The 6,125-nt window shown below is 47.4% G+C and overlaps 1 protein-coding gene across 1 annotated transcript in view; it reads left to right on the top strand.

Annotated features, from left to right (window-relative positions):
- The first annotated feature begins 657 nt into the window (after positions 1-657).
- Positions 658-6,125, top strand: part of zbtb5 (zinc finger and BTB domain containing 5) — a 41,279-nt gene continuing 35,811 nt past the window's right edge. The window contains exon 1 of the mRNA XM_078569856.1: positions 658-927. The gene's annotated coding sequence lies outside the window, so the exon portion shown is untranslated. The remainder of the gene's footprint in view (positions 928-6,125) is intronic.

The raw sequence follows: 6,125 nt of genomic DNA, 5'->3' as shown, positions 1-6,125 counted from the left end.
TAGAGAAGAGAAGGTAGAGGGGAGATTAGATAGATCAAATCATGAGGGGACTGTTTCAATTGGTGGAATGGTTGAGCACCAGAGGACATTAATTTAAGGTGATTGGCAAAAGAACAGTGACATGAGGAAACACCTTTTTATGCAGATGGCAGTTAGAATCTGAAATGCGGTGCCTGAGAATGTAGTGGAAGGAGATTCATTTGCGGCTTTCAGGAGGGAATTGGATAAACATCCGAAGAGAAGAAAATTGCAAAGTTAAGGGAAAAGGGTGGAGAGGGGAGGCATGGGATTATAGCTGAGTTGCTCATGCAGATAGCTGGCACTGACACGACAGGTAGAATGGCCACCTTCTGTGCTGCTATCATTCTTTGATTCAAATAAAAATGCTGCTATGCTGCCCCATGTTTTGACAGTAACTACACATCGTTGGCTGTGAAGCATTTTGGGACGTTCTTAGGTTCTGAAAGTTGCTATATAAATGCAAGTTTTTTTTCTCGAAAAGATTTAATGTGATGTATTATTATTTTTACAGGAAATCATTCAGACAGCTGCATTCTGTTTAAAGCTTAATTCTTTAGTATCACAGATGCCAACTGATTCTCTTTGCTACTAGTTGAGTCAGTCAGTCAATGACGCATAGACACAGAAAGGATGCCAAACTCCACATGTCAATCCAGGAGAAGGTGGTTTCCCCTTCCGGGTGAGAGGTGACCGTTTGTCAGAGGCCGATGGGGAGGAGGAGGTTCCTGCTGCCGGTCTTGTTCACAGCCGAACAAACGCTGGAGCTTGGCTCTGTGACGAGCGGCTTGCCGGCTCCGGGCCGATTTCCCGGTCGGTCTCCGTTTGTCGCTCGGCGGTAGCGACACGCGGCTCGAGCGCGCCGGTTGTTTTGTTCCTGAGCGCGGGAGAAAGCGGCGCGCGGCACAGGTAAGGGGAAGGCGCGAGCGGGCCGGGGGCATGCGCAGTGCGCCAGAGGGAGTGAGCACACAATAAGGGGGGCGCGAGCGCCATCAACTGCACGTGACCGTGGTCCTGTCCCGGGACCCGCACTGCATCCTGTCCTCGCTAGGCACCCTCTCTGCACCCTGCTTCCTCCACCCAGTCTTCTCCAGGCACTCTCTCTGCACCCTGCATCCTCCACCCAGTCTTCTCCAGGCACCCTGCTTCCTCCACCCAGGCTTCTCCAGGCACCCTCTTTGCATCCTCCACCCAGTCTTCTCCAGGCACCCTCTCTGCACCCTGCTTCCTCCACCCAGTCTTCTCCAGGCACCCTCTCTGCACCCTGCTTCCTCCACCCAGTCTTCTCCAGGCACCCTCTCTGCACCCTGCTTCCTCCACCCAGTCTTCTCCAGGCACTCTCTCTGCACCCTGCATCCTCCACCCAGTCTTCTCCAGGCACCCTGCTTCCTGCACCCAGTCCTCTCCAGGCACCCGCACTGCACCCAGCCCTCTCCAAGGACCCTCTCTGTACCCTGTTTCCTGCATTCCAGTATTCCAATTGTTATGCCCATGCACCCAGCTTCCTGCATATCCAAATCTGGCCTCTTGTATCATGTCCGATGTTTTTCACTCTCAATTGCCAACTGTGCCTTCAGCTACAGAAACCCTTCATCATGCACGAAAAAGCCCTGCTGTGTATGTACCAGCAGGCTGCTTTTTGAACTGTTTTACCAAAAATAAGCTGCAAAAGTATATATATTTTTAAAATGCAGGATATTGCAGGGAGAAAGAGTTGGGGAGTAGGACGAACTGGATTCCCCTTTGAAAGAATTGGTGCAGACTGGACGGGCAGAATGGCCTCCTGTGTTGTACGATATATAAAATCCTCAACCTCTGCCTTTCTACCTCCTACTTTAGGACAGTGGTTAAACCCTACCTCCCTGCCCTTGTTTGCCTCGATGTCAAATGTTGTTTGATTGCCTTTGTGAATCGTTTTGGAATGTTTTACTGTGTTAATAGTGCTATATAAACGCACCCACCAGGGGTATCCCTGTGCATAGCAACCCACCATCCCACTAGGCTATGTCCCAAAGGCCGGGCTTCTCTCTGGGCAGGACACCCCCCTCTGCAGCGGCCATCCCCATTAAGCCAGCTGTCCGCATCGATCCCACCAAGTCTCCTGCACCCGAACCTGCACGGGCTATCACGGTGCAACTTGTCCGCTTTTTCTCCGTGGATTAACCCGGCCTCCTGGTTACATGATGTGGGATTTGCTTGTCTGGTGTCGCAATGTAATTCCAACTGGAATCCGGCGTCAGGGTCCCCTGAGCTGGGAGAGGCAGCCTCCCTCCGCTTGGTATTTGTTGTCCAAGTTTAGTATCGGTATGAAGTGCTTTCCTTTTTTTTTGCGATTGTGATGCTTGTATCCACCCAGGACATCGCTGGCATTGAGCGTTACTCCCTGGGCAACGTTTAGTTGGAGCTTTCATTGCAGGCACTGAATCCACACTCCAGTGAGTCCCATACATAGATTGGTGGGGGGGGGGGGGGGGGGAATGGGATTTAATGCAACATTCTTAGGCAAATTAACTGGATACCAGCAGGCTATTGCAAATGCATCCGTTACAACGGTGCATTGCAAGATGACGAGGCACTGACAAAGCTTTAAAGAGCCATCAGCACCCCCGTACACTGGACATTGGAGTGGCAGCAGCTCCCAGGCTCTTTGTATTACAGTTCCTGAAAGCAGCTGCACCCGAAACTGGGCAGGCGCGGGTTGGAGAGAGAGAGGGAGGGGAGAGGAGGTGGGCTGGTCAGTGCATTGGAAGGCTAGTGGGAAAAAGCGGTTGGCAGCCTGTGCCAAAACAGCCAAGGAAGCGGGAGTGAGGAAGGAACGAGGCAGCAGGTTTTGTGTGTTGGCGGCTGGATCGTGAGCGAGTGCATTGGCCGATGGTGCTAATCTATCAATGCATCCGGTTTGCAAATGTGGATTCAGTGTTGTGTTTGCACGGACTGCACACAGGTTGTTCCCAGTGCCCCGTCCAAAAATGGTACCAGTGTTATTGCAATGTCAAGCGGAATCGTAATGAGAGTGGGGACAGTGCTGTGTGTGTCCCGCACCTTGTTCATGGGGAAATAACCTTCTGGCTGGGACGCGGACCGTTTTCTGAACAGGTTGAAGTCGTCAGATTGTGTTTTCGTTGGTCAGAGTATGCCAGACACTGGATCTGATACATTAGAGTAGCGATAACTGGGAGTGGTAGCCCTGGGGTTCAGACCGTGATGCAAATCAGCAGAATATGAAGCTTAAATCAGGTAAGAACTGGATTTGAACCCCTGTATGAGATTACGGCTTTGAAATCGCCCCGTGTCCGTTTACTAATTATTGAACTTTATGCAGTCATTTTATTCAGTTTCTTTGTTGGATGGTGGGTGTTGACACTGAAGGACTGAAACTAGATTGTTGTCCCCATCCTCCAGTGACAGCTCAATGACAGTAAGGATTTAAAACAAGTGGGTGAAAATGCAGACCTCGAACAAAACCTGCACAGCGCCAAAGAGTAGCTTCATAACAATGTAGCGTGCCAATGTTTCAGACTGCAGATGCCATGTTTCCCAAATCAACTGTCTTCAAATCAGTACAGGATTAGAAAGCCTGTTGATTTGTAGGGTTCCCTTTGGGGGTGCTTGCTACTTTCAGTTGAATGGTTTCCTTCATGGAGCTGAAATTTGAAACGTCCTATGAGACAGGAGGTTTGCGTTTGTTTTTTTTTCTCTCTAAAAGGTACCTTCTATTGGAAGTATTCTCTCAACATGCACCATTTGCTGCATTCCATAATTTTGGAAAATGCTGTGTGTGTAAGTGCTAAATTTGCCTTTCACAGTTCCAACAGCAACAACTTACACAGAACCTATAACATCATAAAACATTCAGTGGTGCATGAATTCAGAAGAGCATTACAGCACAGTAGGCATCAAGCTGCATAAGGAGATATTAGGTTATATGAGCAAACGTTTGGTCAGCCTCTTCTCCCCTTTGGTGTTCAGGCCTTACATTTTCAGTATTGTTTGCAGACTCAGGAAGTATATGAGGCCTCTGTCAGTGACTTTCTTTCAACTTAATTAAAATTAAACCTTAGAAAAAGGAAGCTTGGATTCAATGTAAGCAACTTGTATTCATTGTCCTATGGTTCATTTGTTCAGGTTGTGTGCAGTGTTGTTTTTTATTTGTTTTTGGTCTGTGCGCACCAACACTTAGCAAGGCCAAGACTTGTTGCCCATCCCTAAATACCCTTGAGGTGGCTGTGAGCTGCTGCCTGAACCACTGCAGTCCATGTGGTAAAGATACAGCTGCACAGTAATGTTAGGGAGGGGGTTCCAGGATTTTGACCCAGCGATAGTGAAGAAACGATGATATAGTTCCAAGTCAGGATGGTGTTGGAGGGAAGCTTGCAGGTGTTCCCATGCATCTGCTGCCCATGTCCTTTCTAGGTGGTAAAGGCTGGGGGTTTGGAAGGTGCTGTCGAAGGGGCCTTAGTGAGTTGCTGCAGTGCATCTTGTAGATGGTACAAATTGCAGCCACTGTGTGGTGGTGGTGGTGGGGAGAATTAATGTTTCAGGTGGTGCATGGGATACCGATCAAGCTGGCTGCTTTGTCTTGGATGTTGTCAAGCTTCTTGAGTGTTGTTGAAGTTGCATTTATCCAAGCAAGTGGAGAGTATTCCATCGCACTCCTGACTTGTGCCTTGTAGATGGTGGACAGGCTGTTGGGAGCCGAATGGTGAGTTACTCACCGCAGAATTCCCAGCCTCTGACCTCTTATACTACCGAATTTATATGGCTGTTGCAGTTTCGTTTCTGGTCAGTGGTAACCTGCAGGATGCTGCATGTTAACTGAGTTATATATTATCCTTATCCTGATTCTGCTTTTTGTTGCTGGGCTTACTCCTTTTGGATGTGGTTGAGCTGTCACTGTCCTATGGGCACCTTGTGGAACAGGACCAGATTGTAGATGTAGACTACTCAGTACATTAAGGTTAGATGACACCTTGGGACAGAACAGCAGCAGCAAAGGATAAGTTCTTTACTTTTCTAACACTTGCGATGCAATGGCATACAAGGCTATGGGCCTAGTTCTGGAAAATGGGATTAGAATAGTTAGGTACATGTTTGACCGGCACAGACTCGATAGGCTGAAGGGCCTTTTTCTGTGCTGTAGACCTCTATGACTCTAAGTCCCTCAATTTCTGGAGCCATGTCAGGATGGGATATTGAAATTGCACCTCACTGCTTGCATGTTACTTTCTGGCTGCCCTGATTTAAGCATATTCAAAGACTTGTACAAATGACCTGGGAAGATTGATTGACCTGAGATGTAGGATATTTTACCAAATGCAGCTTTTAAAATATTATAAGTAAATAAAATGACAGTTAGTGCACCAATGGGGAAGGCTTCATTTAATATGAATGCTGTTTTAACAGGTTGGTGTAGGACAGTGTACTAGAGCTTCATCAGCCCAAATCAGGAAATGTGAAGCTGCATGCTGGAGATAGGAACTCTCGTGCGCTGAATTCAGCTGTGCTGATATGGGGAATGGACAAGGCCGCCAACTGTAGGCTGTTCTTGTGACAGTGTCAGAGCAGCTTTAGTTTGCGCTTAGAACGGTGTGTCATGCAAAAAGACCTAAAGAACAGGAAAAAAGGAATCTTTTAGTGAAAAAGTCTGCTAAATAACAAAAAAGAGCTAGATTGATAAATGGTGTGTATGCACTGACATATTGGCGTTGTGCAATGCAGCATAAATACTTTATTTGCATTCTACCATTGCAATTTGTGTTCACAAATGGTGGTTGCCATTCGATTTTCAAATGTATGTCAGTATAAACTCAGCTGAGTTAATGAGTTGCGAATACTCACCGACATTAACCAAAATTACCTCGGAGTAAATTTTACCTAAGTATAGAAAGAAACTTTGTTTCCTGCTGATATAAGTTTGGATAAGTGACAGCACGTTGTCAGTGAGCAAGTGCCCCATGTTCCAGCTTACTCCTCTCTATTCCTGAAGGTGCCGATCTCTGCTGGGATACGGTTCTGAAGTGTTGATTGGCCTCCAGTAATTTGTCTGTGGTCATTCTTTGTGAGTTAAGACATGAAATGTGAGCAGGTCATTTTACTAGGTCTGTGAA

The sequence above is a fragment of the Cetorhinus maximus genome, chromosome 2 (genome assembly GCF_964194155.1).
Source record: "Cetorhinus maximus chromosome 2, sCetMax3.hap1.1, whole genome shotgun sequence".
NCBI classification, from domain to species: domain Eukaryota; kingdom Metazoa; phylum Chordata; class Chondrichthyes; order Lamniformes; family Cetorhinidae; genus Cetorhinus; species Cetorhinus maximus.
Note: the sequence above shows the minus strand (reverse complement) of the source record. Positions and strands in the feature narration are given on the sequence as shown.